The 19,798-nt window shown below is 39.4% G+C and overlaps 1 pseudogene; it reads right to left on the bottom strand.

Moving 5' to 3' along the window:
• Window positions 1-6,003: 6,003 nt before the first annotated feature.
• LOC143854849 (uncharacterized) lies at window positions 6,004-7,018 on the bottom strand (annotated as a pseudogene).
• Between the last annotated feature and the right edge of the window lie 12,780 nt (window positions 7,019-19,798).

The raw sequence follows: 19,798 nt of genomic DNA, 5'->3' as shown, positions 1-19,798 counted from the left end.
CACCCTGCTCGTACGGGCAGGGTCGACCCGCGGGTCACTCGGATTTTTGACGTTTTTTTTTTTTTGTATAGGGATTCGCTAGCCACCTTCGATGAGGCTACTTTTAGGCTTGTCGCCCATCCTTTGCTTCAAAGATCGGCAGAAGTACGATTTGCTCAAAGGTGGTTAGCAATAAATAATAGCAATATAGAATAATCATGCGGTACCAAGATTTAAATGAAAAATTACGGAAAATGGAAAAATTACCAAAAAAATACCAAAAGGTTGTATTAAAATATGACAATTCCCAAAAAAACTACAAAGAAAATTGAAAAACTATGACAATTACGGAAAAAGGCCAAAATAAAACTTTTGTACTTCTCTACAGTCACCCGCGGGTCAATTTCAAACAGGTCACAGATTCGTGACCCGGACCCGGAATTTACGGGTGGGCTGGGTGGACCCGCGGGTCCTGGTCACTTTTTACCAGGTCTAGGTACACCTATAATAAATCAATTTGGACCGTTCACTTGGATTTCCAATGGCCTCAAAAATATTTCAACTGAGCGATCTAATTTTCCGATCCAAGGGCTGAAGATGGTTAGGATGGTTCCGACCTGACTAACGGATTTTTTATTCACATGAGATATAGGATGGAGTCCAGGACATGTATGGTCCATCGATGCATTCACTTCAGTATACTACAATGAGGGACATACATAATTGGATTATTCGTCTTCGAGCAGTGATGGATTATCTTACCCGTTGGTCAGGAAATATTTTCTTAATATTTTCTATAAAATTGTGTGACCATTGATTTTCCAAGCAAAATGAATTATGTAACGTTTAATTGGGGGCCTCATTGGGGAAACAGAATCATGAGCTTTTATTTCTACAATCTGATATTCTTACATGTGAATTTAAAAAAGACATGGTGAGATCGTTTCATTATCAAACTTGGTTGTGCAAATTCAGTAGCCATCTAGAATCCTTAACAATTCCAAAACGATTGCTTGAAATGAGACCATAAGCTTTCTTTTATTGAAAATTCGAAAGACAGAACGGCACCATTTTTCACATATAAATATGCTTTGAAAAATCTTTTCACAAAAAAATGTATTTTGAATGAAAATAATGTTTTATTATTAAAATAAAGGAAAATTTGTTAGAAAAATGTAAAGTTTTGGTTCAATTGTCAAGTAAGGGTAAGTTATCTTTTTTTGTGAAATAAGGGCTGTCAGGTGCTTCTAGAAATCCCAAAGGACAAGAATACCCTCCCTCCTCCTTTTCCCTTCACCTTTTTAGCTCACTTCCCTGTGCATTTTCACCTACCCTATCACCTTTTCCCTTCACCTTTTCACCCTCTTCTTCCCCAAACGTAAGAAACTCCATGAAACCCCATGGAAGCTTGCCATTGCCAAACGTTCTAAGCTCCATTTTCATTGGCTTTTGATAAAAACCTCCATTGTGAACACCCTCTTCTTCCCCAAACGTGAGATTTCTTCGTGTGCGCCGGTAGGTCATCTCTTGATTAGGTTAAAGATGTTGTTTTCATGTTGTGTGATTTTTTGGTTTATTCTCATCCTCTCTTGCTTAGGTTTTAGATGAATCTTTTGACCTCTCTCTTTCTCTCTCTCAATGGTTCAATGGTTGTAAAGTTTTTAAATGGTTCAATGTTTGTAAATCCAATATCAAACCCATTATCAATCCCATTATCAATCCTATTTGGTTGCTTTATGTACACAATCGATTTATACAATTGGAACCATTATGTAGACCTTGGAACCACAAAATTGTGGTTCCAAGAGTGTAAGTAGTGGTTCCAAGAGTGTAAATAGACTTTCATACACTTTATAAGTGATTATGAGTGTATTGATAGTGGTTAAGGTACTCATACTCAGCATGTATATAATCGGAACCATTATGAACACCTCGGAACCACAATTTATTTGTTCCAAGAGTGTAAATAGTGCTTCAAAGAGTGTAAAGTATGGTCCCAAGAGAGTAAATAGGGGTTCATGCTTTGTAAAAGTGGTTTAATACACTGGTGTGGACCCCGATCCGAAGAGGTAGTGAGGTGAGGGAAACTAGTCCCTACACCATCCTCTGGATCATCCACGTGAATGGAGAGCTCTACCAAGGAACTCTCGAAACGGATGCCACCCTCATAGCATAGCACGAGTGGCGATATAAAAAGAAAGAGATATGTCTCGATCCGGAACCGAGGTTCGAAACCGAGACATACCTAAAATAAACTCAGAGTCGTCATCCATGGATATGCCATGGAACCCTAAAATCAAATCCTCTGTGCAATGGATAACCAGAAATATATATGGGTTCGTGCCTGGTTACGAATGGGGAAGGTCTGAGAGCACCCCCGATTCGTCCGAGTGCAAGCACTTGGTCTCTTATGCCATTTATTATTAACTCCAAAGAAGTTTGGGTAAAAATCATCTGAAATGGGAACAATCCTCAAGAATCGTCTACCTAAGCATGCATTTCCTGAGGATAAAGATAATGAACACATATAAAATAAAATGAAAGATGTGCCACCTAAGCATAGCTAGGTTATGAGTGACAAACCTAATGGGTGTCTAAGTTCTGATGTGCAAACACATGCAAGCTACAGCAAAAGGTATAGGATCAGTACGAGAAAGTAAGAAAACACATCAAAACATATAATAACAACATAATAAATCCTAAGACTCTAAATTATTAGCCCGAGTCCTCGGATGGTCTGGTATTCATCCAAAGAAGCCTACGTATCCCCGCCTCCACGAGAATCAAGGCAACGTAGTTCTTCGCGCCTATTCTAAGCTATGATGCCTAAGACACCTAGACCTCTATCCTAGACTCGATCTAAAAGACCGGACTAGTTATTAAAGTTTATTATATGATTATTTAAATTCCAGTGAATTGTGGATTTTAGGACACCCTATATGCCCTAACTAAATGCAGATTAGCCCTAGGCTAATGCAGGTGGTTCCTACAACCTATGTGTAACTAGGCTGTATTTCCTAAGAAAAACCAAAGGTGGACTAACGTATCCTACTCTAGTCATCACTCGGCGATGTGGATCGCCGACTGACCGGACGGAGGCGCTCCTATAACTCTAGGACAGACCCCTAACTCTAAAACAAGCACACAGCAAACAAACAATCAAACAACCTATCAAAAGAAAAAACCTAACTCTAAAAACTCTCTATCTAGGAGAAACTCCTAACTCTAGAGGAAGATCTTTTGAAAACAAGATTTTAAAGGTTTTTGAAGAAGGTTTAAAACGTTTATTTACAAAAAAGTTTGGCTGGACTTGGGATGTAAATCCCAAGCTGCACTACGTACCTCGGAAGAGGATCAAGCCAACGTAGTTCGAAACGAACTCTCAAAATAACAAACACTTACAGCAAATCAACTATTTTTTATGTTTTAAATTTCTAATGTTTTTGAATTTTTAAAATATTCAATGTTTTTGGATTTTAAAACTTTTTCCAATGTTTTTGAAATTTAAAGAGTTTTCCACCCTTTTGGTCAAAGACCTAAGGGAATATACAAAGCAAAACCCTAGGGCTAAACCCTAGGGTGAATAAGGAAAACTATGCTCTAATATCACCGTTATAAGAGCAAACGAGTCAAAGACTCTCTAATAAGAGTAACTGAAAACACTGAAAATGAGATAACGGAGTCAAAGACTCTCTAATGACTGCAAAAGGAAAGGCGAGTCAAAGACTCTCTAATAAATCCAACTGAAAATACAAATGAGTCAAAGACTCTCTAAGAAAGCTGCGAAAGAGATAAATGAGTCAAAGACTCTCTAATAACATCACCAAAGGAATAAATGAACCAAAGATTCTCTGAAAGAAAAGGAAACACAATTCAAAGACTCTCTAAGAGAGAAGAACACACGAGTCAAAGACTCTACCGACAACAACTAAAGGATACACGAGTCAAAGACTCTCTAAGAGATGAAAACACGAGTCAAAGACTCCACTGACAACAACTAAAGGATATACGAGTCAAAGACTCTCTAAGAGATGGAAACACGAGTCAAAGACTCCAAAAACACCGACTGAAGGATAAATGAGTCAAAGACTCTCTAAGAGATGGAAACACGAGTCAAAGACTCCACTGACAACAACTAAAGGATATACGAGTCAAAGACTCTCTAAGAGATGGAAACACGAGTCAAAGACTCCACAAACATCGACATAGGATAAATGAGTCAAAGACTCTCTAAAAGAAAAGGAACACGAGTCAAAGACTCCACCAACACCAACTAAAGGATAAACGAAACAAAGACTCTCTAAAAGAGAAAGAAACACGAGTCAAAGACTCCACTAATGCTAATTAAAGGATAAATGAGTCAAAGATTCTCTAATAACACTACATTAAAGACAAATGAGTCAAAGACTCTCCTATAACACCACCTAAAAGGCAAATGAGTCAAAGACTCTCTAATAACACCATCTAAAGGATGAATGAGTCAAAGACTCTCTAATCAAAGCTGACTCCTATGCGAATGAACTATCGAATAAGGAGAAGCTCACAAGCAAAAAGGAATAAGAGGCCTTGTGCACATTTGGCAAAGGTAAAACACCCAGCCGGGCCGGACAGCTACCTAGCCCTAGGGTGCAACAAATATGCAACCTGATACCCATAAGGGTAGGGGTATGAAGCCAAGCCGAGTAGGGTATTCTTCCAAAACCAAACGGAGCACAAAGAGGAGGTTTAGCAAGAGAATGAGACCGGACGGGTCTAAAAGGAAATAAGAGACCTTGTGCATATTTAGCAAAGGTAAAAACATCCAGCCGGGCCGGACAGCTACCTAGCCCTCAGGGTGCAACAAATGTGCAACCCAATACCCATAAGGGTAGGGGTATGAAGCCAAGCCGAGTAGGGTGTTCTCCCAAAATCAAAAAGCACACAAAGAGGATTAACGAGAGAATGAGACCGGACGGGTCTCCCAAACACACAAAGATGGGCTCTAAGCAATCTTATCATTGCCCTTGCAAAGGGGGAAGCAAGGCTAAGACAACTAATTGACCAAATTGGTCTCTAATTAACAAATGAACAAACTGAGGTGTAATCTCAGAGAGGATTCTACAAATGAGGCTTGCCTCCAAAGGAGGATTGCCTAACGAGACAGAGTATGTCTCCTAGTACAGGTTATAGTATCTAAAGAAATCTAACAGAAATCTAAAAGACTGTGCTAGTCTAATCAAAGAGAGAGGAAAATGCTACCAGATAATCGCAAATTTCAATCAATTATTATAAAAACAAATCAAATATCAGCAAAATATGATCTACAACTAAAGAGTGCACAATCTGTAATAATAGCAATCATACAATGATAAACAACATTAATTAGTCCAGACCAGCCGCTGGATAGCCTAATAAAGCAGGAAACAACATTAAACACTTCTATGCCCAACCACAAGTACCACTGCCCCAATATGGGGGTGAAATCAGATGATGCTAAAGTAATCATCTGATATCACAAATACACAGGATAATATTTCTATGCCCGCCTTGAGATCAGACAGTACTCATGTCGATAATATCGAATAGAGTAGTCATCTGATCTCCTTCTTTCCTAAAACAATTTATTTAAATAAAAGACAAGTGTATGAACTTTAAGAGAGTCTCACCTGAGCAGTCCATTTATTATCATCTTCAAAACCTAACTCAAAGATTAGCACAAGAGAAGAATATATATAAAAAAGAAATCAAAAGATTATGATAATTCTAATTTATACAAATTGTAGTGCGTAACAGGGGGCATATCTGAAAGGTTGAGTAGGCCTACTAAACAAGAGAGGGGAGCGCTACTTAGATTGAGCGAGCCCCTAAAGATGGGCTTGGGCTAGCGCCTTCATCGCCCTTGCAATGAATAAGGGAACTAAAATCTAAAAGCATCTAAAAGACTGGGAAAGTCTTCCTAAAAGAGAAAGGAAAAAAAAAACTAATGGGACTTAGCAAGTCCCCTAAAAAGATGGGCTTGGGCTAGAGCCTTCATTTCCCCAACTTTTAGAATACTCGATATGGTTTTCCCATTGTACTCTTCAAATACAAGCATCGCACCTTCCGCCAATCAGCTCCATACGCAAGGGATTCATGCTTCCCATAACTCTCTACTACTTCGATATTTTCCCTCCCAATCCTCGCAATTGCAAAGCCATTGTGCATGCAAGCTGCCAAAACAAGTCCTTGTATATGAGGATGGTGCTTGAGTCTCCACACTCCTCCCCCTAAACTGATAGAATTCTCATTAACGGGCTTTGATATCGATCTCACATCCCATACCCTGAGGAACTCATCATAGCTCCCAGTGAGAAGTGAATTTGAATCTGTGGGGCTCTTAGCGATGCAGCATACACCCATCTTATGAGTCTTTGTATTTTGAAATGCCAAGTTCGAGGGACTTTCCCGCAAATCCCAACATCTGAATCTACAGTCATCGGAGCCAGTGTATAACATATGTGGTTGGTGTGCATCGAAAGAAGTTGTCCAGACTTCAAACTCATGGGCTTTCCAGGTTTGTGATATCTGAAGTTGAGCTTCTCTTTTCTCCACCAATTTCTCTCAGCATGGCCCCTCCAGCTCCTGACACATCTGAACTGCACTGTAAACCATGAAGTCTCAAACAGCCGCCAGCATCAGCTAGGGCAAGTAAATGATACACGTCAACTCCACCCCTGTTCCATTTTATGTCAAAGACACCAGCTGTTTCTATGCAATGAAATAATTCCAGGCCTCTATCAATGTCAACAGAGAAAAGTGATATGCTTCCAGATCGACTAGGCTCAACACCTTCTTGCAGGGTGTATGTTGCTGCGGCAAGAATATGGTTGAACAAATAGTGAGGGCAAAACTCTACTGCATCGGCATTGCCATCTAGACGGTAATGTGCAATATCCATCCTGAATTTGTGGATACCCTTAAATGAATCGTTGCCTGAGTTGCTCTTCGATGACCTTATGCTGGTGTAGTGTGGATTTTGGGCTCTCCCTCTCCCTCTGCTATCTCAACTCAACGAAATAGGGATCCCTCCCTCCCTTGCTCCAACCAATTTCGGGAAATATAGTGAAGTCAAATTAATTGGAAATAAATCCTAACATCCTCAACCCAGATACACATTAGCAATAAACTTACCTTTATTCAAACTACCAGGTAAGTCTTAAAATCAATAAGGGTTATAATCAAACAGAATGCAAACATATGCTATCCAAACCAGCATGAACTGACCATTAAACAAGAATTAAAAGAAAGAGAACGAATTACCTGAAACGTTAGAGATGGACATTGACATGAGTTGGACGACTCCTTGCTCTTTCTGCTATTTTTCTTTTCTCAGATCCTTCTCTCTTTCACTCGGAGCTTCGGTTATATAGTCAGAAAGGATTGACGGAGAAGATGACCGGATTCCGGCAGAATCTTGCCGGAGAAGACAACAAGGGTTTGGGGATTTTCTTTTTCAGCTCTCCTCTCTCTCTCTCTCTATATATATATATATACATATATATATATATATATATATCTCTATCTCTCCCTCTCAGATCTCAGATCTCAGATCTGAGATTTCCCTTTTTATAGACAGATTTGCAGAGGGAAATCGGCTCCAGGAAGTGGTAAAGGTGATGGCCGGCGGTTGATGACCGGAAAACGAGGCGAGCTCGCCGGAAATGATGAAGTGGCCGGAAAATTGATTGGAGGGGTTCGGATCAGATGGGCAAAGCTCCGGTGACCGGAAGTTGCAGGGGGAGATGATCGGACTTTACCGGGGCATAAGAAAAAGGTTTCCAAGGTTTGATGGAGATGAGAAGCTTTGGAATATCGCCGGAGAAGAAGATCTGATCGGAGAAAAAGAGAAAATGGGTTAGGATTTGGGAAATTTGGGTTTTTCCCTCTTTCACTCTCTCTCGAATTTCTCTGTGAAAGAAAACAAATGAAAATTTTTTTTTTTTCTAATTTTTTCCATGTTTTATATGAAAAGGGAGCCGCTGATATTGGCACTACAATACTGATGGGCGCACAAAATGTGCTAAGCGCACGAATTGGCCGCGACAAAAACGGGCTATTTCAACCTCCTTTTAGATACAAATGATATATTTTGGCTCTCTTTTTTTTTCCGCGGACAACCCCCTTTCAGATGATTTACCCCCCTTTAGGTCTGCATTGCGCCTACTATCTTGACCTGTTTACTAAGCGAACAAGCTCGGATTTCAACGAAATTTTATAGGAATCTTGGTGAGACCTTAACCTATGCTGGGGTTAAATTTGGGTCACCCATTCACTCTTTGGACGAGGTTTTGCACAATCAGCACGAACTTGGGTCCGGTCAAAATGGGGTGTCTACAGATGCCCCTCTTTGGCAGAGCGTGCTTGTCACGCGAATGGCAAAGCTGAACAGACGACACATTTTGATCGGCCCAAAAATAAAGCAAATTTTTGGATTTTTTTTTTTTTTTTTTTAAAGAACGACATTCACAGGGGAAAGACTCTACCAACTAAAGGGAGATAGCCTCTCACCGACTCTTAACTCGGCAACTAAGACAACTCAAAGAGATAGTCTCTCCCTAATACTCATGACTCAACTATCTAAACTAGTTAACAAAAAACGAACGAACGATTACAAAAACACAAACACTTCTTCTTCCTTTTTTATCAGGCTAAGCCAAAGTAAACATAACAATTGCTCAAAGAGCACAAACCAAACAAACAAACCAATCACTTCAATTACTCAAAGAGCTTTCATTTTTTATTTTTTATTTTACCACCGAGTTTTTATCCTGGAATCGACAGCCAGAAAACACCTGACATAACAAAGTTAAAGGTCGAGGGAAGAAACAAAGTCTGTAACAATACAAAGCTAGGAGCAAGGAGATACATCGAGTTTTTATCCTGGAGTCGATAGCCAGAAAACACCTGACATAACAAAGTTAGAGGTCGAGAGAAGAAACAATGGCTATAACATAGCAAAGCTAGGAGCCAAGGAGATACATCGAGTTTTTATCCTGGAATCGAGAGCCAGAAAACACCTGACATAACAAAGTTAGAGGTCGAAGGAAGAAACAATGGCTATAACATAGCAAAGCTAGGAGCCAAGGAGATACATCGAGTTTTTATCCTGGAATCGAGAGCCAGAAAATACCTGACATAACAAAGTTAGAGGTCGAAGGAAGGAACAATGGCTATAACATAGCAAAGCTAGGAGCCAAGGAGATACATCGAGTTTTTATCCTGGAATCGAGAGCCAGAAAACACCTGACATAACAAAGTTAGAGGTCGAAGGAAGAAACAATGGCTATAACATAGCAAAGCTAGGAGCCAAGGAGATACATTGAGTTTTTATCCTGGAATCGAGAGCCAGAAAACACCTGACATAACAAAGTTAGAGGTCGAGAGAAGAAACAATGGCTATAACATAGCAAAGCTAGGAGCCAAGGAGATACATCGAGTTTTTATCCTGGAATCGAGAGCCAGAAAATACCTGACATAACAAAGTTAGAGGTCGAAGGAAGAAATAATGGCTATAACATAGCAAAGCTAGGAGCCAAGGAGATACATCGAGTTTTTAGCCTGGAATCGAGAGCCAGAAAACACCTGACATAACAAAGTTAGAGGTCGAGGGGAGGAACAATGGCTAAAACATAGCAAAGCTAGGAGCCAAGGAGATATATCGAAAAACTTTCAAAAGGAATGCAGAATTTATCATCTATAATCAAATTCACTAATGGGCCAGTCATCTCTTATCGAGAATAACTAAGAGCGCATGATCTTTGCTGAAAGCAAAACTCAAGTAGATTGATGAGATTTTTAGGTGCTGACTCTCTTTAACAGGTGAAAAGCATTCTGATGAGGTTTGAAGGATACAGGAGTAGATTCTATACTCCGCTGGGAATTGAAGTTTCTGAAACTGACTCCTGAAGATACAATTTGATCAAGGAATTCAACTCAAAGAGTATGCTCAAGCTTCTCTGGTTTCTATTGGCTAAGAATAGATATCTCAGTTATCATTATGTAATATCTTTTATGACGCAAGTCATAAAAGATGCCCCTAGTATGATGTGCTTCCATGACAAGGTCTTAAGAAAGCAGAACCGAGGTAAGTAGGAAAAATTTGAGTTTGCATGGGTTCTTTCTTTGGTATAGTGGTAAAACCAACTTCACAAAGGCTAGATCTAAGATTCTTCCTTTTTGCTGAATATTACTTGAGGCTTGATGTCTCTGGTAGGTTTGGACCAAATGTTTCTTGCCCTTTCCTTGATTATTAAACCAGGATCTACTCTAGATTTTTCTTTACATTTCGGAAGGTGTGCACCCATTCTTTTCAGTGCCAAACACTTTGGATTCTAAAAGAAAATAATGATAAACAAGGAACAGACTCCTGAGGACTCTTTCAAAGAAGACTTACAATATTCAAGGGACTTGACTAAATTTTGATTCACTCTTAAGTCAAATGTATCATTTTTTAAATGGTAAGGTCAGCCACTCTTAGAGTAGTCTCAAAAACCAAGTCAAGATGTTCTAATTTCTTCCATCGGGATTTTCGTCATGGTTATTACCCCCTTTGGGTTGCTCGGTTTTAATGCCCCTAGTTTAAAAAAGGTGTCAAAGTAAGTCTCGCTGACACTATTCGGATTCCAAGATCCTACCCTATGCAGTGATTGTTTCTCCGTCTTCTTGAGTCTCCTCTTCAAAAGAAGTCACAACTTTTAATTTTCAAGTTTTCAGTCTAAAGACCACTTGTCTCAACTTTTGCTTTCTAAGTTTTCAGTCTAAAAGACTACTTATCTCAAATTTTGCTTGCAAGCTTTCAGTCTAAAAGACTACTTATCTAAACTTTTGTTTTCCAAGCTTTCAGTCTAAAAGACTACCTATCTCAACTTTTGCTTGCACTCAAACTTGGGAATTCTACGTAACTGAGGAACTCCTTCTGCTTCTATTCAACTCAACTTTTCATGGGAAGCCTTTGCCTCTTACTAGATTGCAACTTTAAGTTTTCAATCCAGCAGACCACTACCCTTACTTTACATAAGTCAATCTCTTTGGTCATTGACTTAGCAAGAAAATCACTTTATCTAGGCCGCCCTTTCGGGTTTTCAACCTAGCGGGTCTTCAGACTCTCATTCTTTTCTTTCTGTTTTTCTTTTCATTCGCCTCGAACCTCTGCTTGTTTCACCAGAAGGACTTTCTAGGTGGGCTTGGGTTCAAAAGGGTTGAATACCTAAGGTTCTAGGGATTTGGACCGAATCTGGTCTAGCCAGACTACCTACGTACCCCAAAAATGGAGGATCAGGTCCGCGTAGTTCACTTAAGGATTTTTCAAAGAATGGTTTAGCATTTAGCTTCAAAATTTTGAAAAGGGATTTTATCCCAAGGTTTGACCGAACCTGAATAAATCAAGTTGCCTACGTACCCCTGAAGATATGGGGATCAGGTCCGACGTAGTTCGGGTGTATAAATGCCCCGGGTTTATAATGTGTTTGAAAAGAAATTGTTTAATTTTGCTTTTGGGCCCAAAGGGTTTACAAATGGATTTTAGAACATTAGGATTTTGGCTATAAAAGCTCAAACGTCCAAGGATGGCCTCCTGATGTATTTGATGTACAAGCTCTTTTGCTTAAGGTTCAAAGACTTTGAATTTTTATTTTTTATTTTTTGAATTTTTTTTTTTTTTCCGAGGAGTCTGACGGCATGTTAGGCAAAACTTCAACCACTGTGCTTCGCTCCCATCTCAAAGATCTTGGATTTATGCTCAAGATTCCACAACTCCTTGTCTGAAAATCTTCTCTCAGTATTTCATCAGCTCCACAAGATGTCTGATGCTTATTTCTTTAAAATTTTACTCTTCAACTGGATGTCTAAAGCAGATGAAATCTTGCTTTGCTCAACGACAGGGCATTCCCCTGATTTATCCTTATAGGATCAAGCAAGACTACCTCAAACCCCTATAAACAGGTTTATCAATTCTTTGCACTCCTCGGGAGATAAAGTTTTGCCAATCCATCTTTCCCGAGTTTCGGATTTCGATACCACTATCGATGGCTTCGATTTCTTCTTTAAGTGGCTATGCTCGACGCTCTTCCTCTCGTTTGACCATCTTTCAGATCTCGAGGTGAATTTCGTCTGCATTCTCATCCGAGAAGGGGGTCTTTAATTGTTTAAACATAAGATCTAAGAGTGAATCATAGAGTATCAAAGATACGAAATCAACAATTTTATTGAATTGAAACTGTAAGTACATTGATGATTTTTGACACACCTCAATGGGCTCTTCATCAGTTCTGATAGAAAACAGAACACTGACTCTATATAAGAAAGATTGACAGATATGACTTCTTCTTTTTTCTTTTTTCTTTTTTTTTTTTTTTTTTTTTTGACATTGACACTACAAGACTCAACAACCTTCAACCTAGGAGTTGGCATAGATTCAACAAAAAGACATTCTAAAAACTGTACGCATCTTCATGAACAAGAAATTGGCACTGAAAGTTTATGGGTAACCCGCCTTCTTTCATGGTGATAGCTACTGAGTTTGATCCCGAAGTAGGAATCTCGGAAAGGGCAACCCTACAAAGTCCGGATGACCTGGCTTGCATTGATTTTCATCTTCCAGCATCGGCGAAGTCTTCTTAGTTATGCTTAACTCCTTCTGATTCTCAATCATCAGCTCTTTTCCTTTTAAAACCTTATTGTCACTCGGCGCCGAGGTATGAGCAAGAACAGCGGATTCTGCCTGCCACTGAATGAGCTCATCATTTTCAAATCTCAAAACATATGGAGTATGCTTAGGTTCACTTGGCCCTGGAGTAATGGAAGCAGGAATGACTGGCTTTGTGAAAGACAAGATAAACTTATCTTTGTCAGTTATCGGAATAGGTGGATCACTTTTCGGCGCAGGCTTTGATGCAGGTTTTGGCCTGGGTTTCTGAATAGCACTGAGTTCATGGATAACATGAGGGTCATTGTCTATTACATTCTGGATCTTATATTTCAACACCTCACAAAAATTGGTATTATGGCCAAAACATTGGTGATAAGAACAGTATCTCTTACTACCATGTTTCTCTGAGTTTTTCAAAGGGCTTGAATGGGAAGGCAAAATGAATTTTCTAATCCTGACGAGCTCCTTTAAAGCAGCTTCATATGTACAAGGTAATTTTGTGAGTTCTCTTATGTGCTTCCTAGTTGATTCTTCTTTCAGAACAAGGGGTTTGTTTAGCAGCTGATGAGAAGTTCCAATGTAATTCATGTCCTTCGAAGTATTGAGGTATTTCTTTCCTTCTGAAAAACCAATTCCTGTTTCAAACATCTTACTCCGTTTTTGCTTGAGTGATTCTTGCCTGCCATTAAAGAACTCATTCATATTTCCCGAGGAAAAATGATCAAGGAACCTCTCAACTACATCTTTCAGGCTGTTAATCTCCCTTGGGTTCAAACTGCCGTACCATTTCCTGGCCATCCCAGTTAAAGAGAGTGGGAATAGCAATGCCATCTGGTCTGGAAATAATCCTTGACCTTCTAAAAGAGTAATGAATAATATCAAATGTCTCTTTGGACATCCTATCCCATCATATTCGTCGAACTCTGGAATCTCAAATTCAGGAGGGAGGGTGACATCTGGGAAAAATATGGAGTCGTGAAGGTCAAGCTCCTTTTCGTTCTGAACTCTTGTATCCTCATTATTAAGGTCTAACAGCCCGAGTTCTTCTAACAATGATTTTCCTTTATCCACCTGGGTCATATTTCTGCTACACTTCTCTTCGGCATGCAATGCATCATCAACATCTACTGATAACTTCACAAGCTGACTTGAACTTGTAATCATTGAAGGGTCCGGGATAATCAGATTCTCAGAAACTGGTAACTTCTCTTTTGCTTGAATTTTCAAATGGGTCATGTCTTCTTTCATCCCTGTTACCTCCGTGCAGAGGGTTTTCAACATGTCTCTTATCTTCATTAACACTTCCTCAGATTCAGTCATTTAGTAAAGACCGGGCGAAACAGGTGAAGACTATATCTGGTAGAATAAGCAAAGCAAAAGGCTACCTGAATCAAAAGAGTTTGGAAATGGTTAGTCTTATGGATAGACAGTCATTTGCTGAACCCAGACTTTTGAATTGGAAGTGCACACACTATATCAATGGTCCCGGGATAAAAAAAATTCTAGACAAATAGAGATAGAGTAATCTTGAGCACATCAATGGGCATGTTAATTTGGAAAGAATTCTCAATCTACTCCTTAAGGTGTTCTTTGGGTATAACTGCTCTATTTTTATGCGAAAGAGTCAGGAACGATAAATATCCCTAATCAAAATAAGTTTCGATCTCAGCAATGATCATGCACTCAAAGAATACCGGTAAGATCAAACTTTTTCATCAATGATTTCGATATGATCCAAGGGTAAAAGATATATGATAGGTAAACATGGATCAATGAAAAATCAATGGCTCAGATAATAAACCATGGCCATAAGAATGACAAAAGTAGGGTCAAGGACCAGATCTAAAATCTGAATGATGGATATCAACAACTGTACGATCAATATGATCAGAAATGATAGATCATGGTCATAAGGACAGCGAATGAGCCATCAACCAGATCTAAGACACAACAGGTAAGGATCTAATCCTACTGAGCAATGCATATATGAGAATCAAGACAAAGTAGACTGACTCCAAAGGATAGCAATCGTGCTCAACATGTGTTGCGAAAAATTCGGCAGCACAACGGCTATACAAGGAAGTCAAGGTAAGGCAAACTCATGGTTTTCCTAATTCTAAGAAATAGCGGTTATGTTCAAAATGTTCTGGACCAAATCCGGCAGCATAACGACGCTAAACAAGGAAGGTAGGGTAAACTCATGGCTTTCCTAACTCTAAGAGATAGCGGTCATGCTCAAAATATTCTGGATAAAATCCGGCAGCATAACGGCTAGACAAGGGATCCCTATAGCTGAATCAAAAGGTATGTGAATAACGGTGGCCAGAGAAAAGGGATCAACTGAAGGACTGACCAAAGGTGAGAGCATACAACAAAGGGTCAAACCCTATAATCAACAGATCAAAGACTAAACCTGGCCAAGGTAATGGCTATCAAAAGCCACTGACTAGATCTAGATTTGAATAACGAATGGATACAACCAAATGAAATGAATAAGGAACTCTAACTAAGAGGAGAACCCTAATATACATAATCAGTATATATAGATATATACACATACACACAAATCCTAACCAGGGGCACCAGCCCTAATTCTAATCTAGCGGAGTCGAGAAAATCTCGACTCAAGACAGACTGGTGAGTGTACTAGGACCGTGTCGTAGTCATATAAAATGAGCTACCCTAGTCTACAAATGGGGCAAAGCTCCTAACTCTAGGCTCTACATGTGTGAGCAACACATGTTCGATCCTATATGAATGCAATATACTTATATAAACATGGATACTTCCTACGTGGATTTCACTAAGTCAGTAAGTATATACATAATATATAAAACAGAGTAGGGCTCCGGACTCAATCTAATGGGTACTATGCGTATGAAACATACTTAACATGTATAACACAAGTACACCTAGTGTTATACATAGTATGCTTCATTGCTCATCGGCTGCTGTAAACACAAGTACACCTAGTGTTTACGGCTGCAGCACCGGCGCATAGCTTGGTAATAGATACAACAGCACCATCTGGATAGTGATATCCCATGAGGCACGCATTATATCTATCCCGTGGAGCCAATAATAAAAAACAATAAAAACAATGAAACAAATAACAAATATGAAAATGCATGATGTGCAGTGTGTGAATCCCTTGTTTTAATTACGCACCTATCTGGGGCCCCTGGATTCTAACGATAGAATTCCCATTTAAAATGATTTTAGCTCAAATTTCTCCAAAGTTAGTAAAAATGGCATTTTTAAAGAGTTAGGCAATGTTCCAAGAATTCCCCAGCAGAGTCGCCAGCCTGTGGACCCCGATCCGAAGAGGTAGTGAGGTGAGGGAAACTAGTCCCTACACCATCCTCTGGATCATCCACGTGAATGGAGAGCTCTACCAAGGAACTCTCGAAACGGATGCCACCCTCATAGCATAGCACGAGTGGCGATATAAAAAGAAAGAGATATGTCTCGATCCGGAACCGAGGTTCGAAACCGAGACATACCTAAAATAAACTCAGAGTCGTCATCCATGGATATGCCATGGAACCCTAAAATCAAATCCTCTGTGCAATGGATAACCAGAAATATATATGGGTTCGTGCCTGGTTACGAATGGGGAAGGTCTGAGAGCACCCCCGATTCGTCCGAGTGCAAGCACTTGGTCTCTTATGCCATTTATTATTAACTCCAAAGAAGTTTGGGTAAAAATCATCTGAAATGGGAACAATCCTCAAGAATCGTCTACCTAAGCATGCATTTCCTGAGGATAAAGATAATGAACACATATAAAATAAAATGAAAGATGTGCCACCTAAGCATAGCTAGGTTATGAGTGACAAACCTAATGGGTGTCTAAGTTCTGATGTGCAAACACATGCAAGCTACAGCAAAAGGTATAGGATCAGTACGAGAAAGTAAGAAAACACATCAAAACATATAATAACAACATAATAAATCCTAAGACTCTAAATTATTAGCCCGAGTCCTCGGATGGTCTGGTATTCATCCAAAGAAGCCTACGTATCCCCGCCTCCACGAGAATCAAGGCAACGTAGTTCTTCGCGCCTATTCTAAGCTATGATGCCTAAGACACCTAGACCTCTATCCTAGACTCGATCTAAAAGACCGGACTAGTTATTAAAGTTTATTATATGATTATTTAAATTCCAGTGAATTGTGGATTTTAGGACACCCTATATGCCCTAACTAAATGCAGATTAGCCCTAGGCTAATGCAGGTGGTTCCTACAACCTATGTGTAACTAGGCTGTATTTCCTAAGAAAAACCAAAGGTGGACTAACGTATCCTACTCTAGTCATCACTCGGCGATGTGGATCGCCGACTGACCGGACGGAGGCGCTCCTATAACTCTAGGACAGACCCCTAACTCTAAAACAAGCACACAGCAAACAAACAATCAAACAACCTATCAAAAGAAAAAACCTAACTCTAAAAACTCTCTATCTAGGAGAAACTCCTAACTCTAGAGGAAGATCTTTTGAAAACAAGATTTTAAAGGTTTTTGAAGAAGGTTTAAAACGTTTATTTACAAAAAAGTTTGGCTGGACTTGGGATGTAAATCCCAAGCTGCACTACGTACCTCGGAAGAGGATCAAGCCAACGTAGTTCGAAACGAACTCTCAAAATAACAAACACTTACAGCAAATCAACTATTTTTTATGTTTTAAATTTCTAATGTTTTTGAATTTTTAAAATATTCAATGTTTTTGGATTTTAAAACTTTTTCCAATGTTTTTGAAATTTAAAGAGTTTTCCACCCTTTTGGTCAAAGACCTAAGGGAATATACAAAGCAAAACCCTAGGGCTAAACCCTAGGGTGAATAAGGAAAACTATGCTCTAATATCACCGTTATAAGAGCAAACGAGTCAAAGACTCTCTAATAAGAGTAACTGAAAACACTGAAAATGAGATAACGGAGTCAAAGACTCTCTAATGACTGCAAAAGGAAAGGCGAGTCAAAGACTCTCTAATAAATCCAACTGAAAATACAAATGAGTCAAAGACTCTCTAAGAAAGCTGCGAAAGAGATAAATGAGTCAAAGACTCTCTAATAACATCACCAAAGGAATAAATGAACCAAAGATTCTCTGAAAGAAAAGGAAACACAATTCAAAGACTCTCTAAGAGAGAAGAACACACGAGTCAAAGACTCTACCGACAACAACTAAAGGATACACGAGTCAAAGACTCTCTAAGAGATGAAAACACGAGTCAAAGACTCCACTGACAACAACTAAAGGATATACGAGTCAAAGACTCTCTAAGAGATGGAAACACGAGTCAAAGACTCCAAAAACACCGACTGAAGGATAAATGAGTCAAAGACTCTCTAAGAGATGGAAACACGAGTCAAAGACTCCACTGACAACAACTAAAGGATATACGAGTCAAAGACTCTCTAAGAGATGGAAACACGAGTCAAAGACTCCACAAACACCGACATAGGATAAATGAGTCAAAGACTCTCTAAAAGAAAAGGAACACGAGTCAAAGACTCCACCAACACCAACTAAAGGATAAACGAAACAAAGACTCTCTAAAAGAGAAAGAAACACGAGTCAAAGACTCCACTAATGCTAATTAAAGGATAAATGAGTCAAAGATTCTCTAATAACACTACATTAAAGACAAATGAGTCAAAGACTCTCCTATAACACCACCTAAAAGGCAAATGAGTCAAAGACTCTCTAATAACACCATCTAAAGGATGAATGAGTCAAAGACTCTCTAATCAAAGCTGACTCCTATGCGAATGAACTATCGAATAAGGAGAAGCTCACAAGCAAAAAGGAATAAGAGGCCTTGTGCACATTTGGCAAAGGTAAAACACCCAGCCGGGCCGGACAGCTACCTAGCCCTAGGGTGCAACAAATATGCAACCTGATACCCATAAGGGTAGGGGTATGAAGCCAAGCCGAGTAGGGTATTCTTCCAAAACCAAACGGAGCACAAAGAGGAGGTTTAGCAAGAGAATGAGACCGGACGGGTCTAAAAGGAAATAAGAGACCTTGTGCATATTTAGCAAAGGTAAAAACATCCAGCCGGGCCGGACAGCTACCTAGCCCTCAGGGTGCAACAAATGTGCAACCCAATACCCATAAGGGTAGGGGTATGAAGCCAAGCCGAGTAGGGTGTTCTCCCAAAATCAAAAAGCACACAAAGAGGATTAACGAGAGAATGAGACCGGACGGGTCTCCCAAACACACAAAGATGGGCTCTAAGCAATCTTATCATTGCCCTTGCAAAGGGGGAAGCAAGGCTAAGACAACTAATTGACCAAATTGGTCTCTAATTAACAAATGAACAAACTGAGGTGTAATCTCAGAGAGGATTCTACAAATGAGGCTTGCCTCCAAAGGAGGATTGCCTAACGAGACAGAGTATGTCTCCTAGTACAGGTTATAGTATCTAAAGAAATCTAACAGAAATCTAAAAGACTGTGCTAGTCTAATCAAAGAGAGAGGAAAATGCTACCAGATAATCGCAAATTTCAATCAATTATTATAAAAACAAATCAAATATCAGCAAAATATGATCTACAACTAAAGAGTGCACAATCTGTAATAATAGCAATCATACAATGATAAACAACATTAATTAGTCCAGACCAGCCGCTGGATAGCCTAATAAAGCAGGAAACAACATTAAACACTTCTATGCCCAACCACAAGTACCACTGCCCCAATATGGGGGTGAAATCAGATGATGCTAAAGTAATCATCTGATATCACAAATACACAGGATAATATTTCTATGCCCGCCTTGAGATCAGACAGTACTCATGTCGATAATATCGAATAGAGTAGTCATCTGATCTCCTTCTTTCCTAAAACAATTTATTTAAATAAAAGACAAGTGTATGAACTTTAAGAGAGTCTCACCTGAGCAGTCCATTTATTATCATCTTCAAAACCTAACTCAAAGATTAGCACAAGAGAAGAATATATATAAAAAAGAAATCAAAAGATTATGATAATTCTAATTTATACAAATTGTAGTGCGTAACAGGGGGCATATCTGAAAGGTTGAGTAGGCCTACTAAACAAGAGAGGGGAGCGCTACTTAGATTGAGCGAGCCCCTAAAGATGGGCTTGGGCTAGCGCCTTCATCGCCCTTGCAATGAATAAGGGAAC

This window comes from Tasmannia lanceolata, unplaced genomic scaffold (assembly GCF_043159265.1).
Source record: "Tasmannia lanceolata isolate RefF3 unplaced genomic scaffold, GAP_Taslan_0.1 ptg000020l, whole genome shotgun sequence".
In the NCBI taxonomy this organism is placed as follows: domain Eukaryota; kingdom Viridiplantae; phylum Streptophyta; class Magnoliopsida; order Canellales; family Winteraceae; genus Tasmannia; species Tasmannia lanceolata.
The sequence above is the reverse complement of the archived record's forward strand: the minus strand, read 5'-3'. Positions and strand labels throughout refer to the sequence as shown.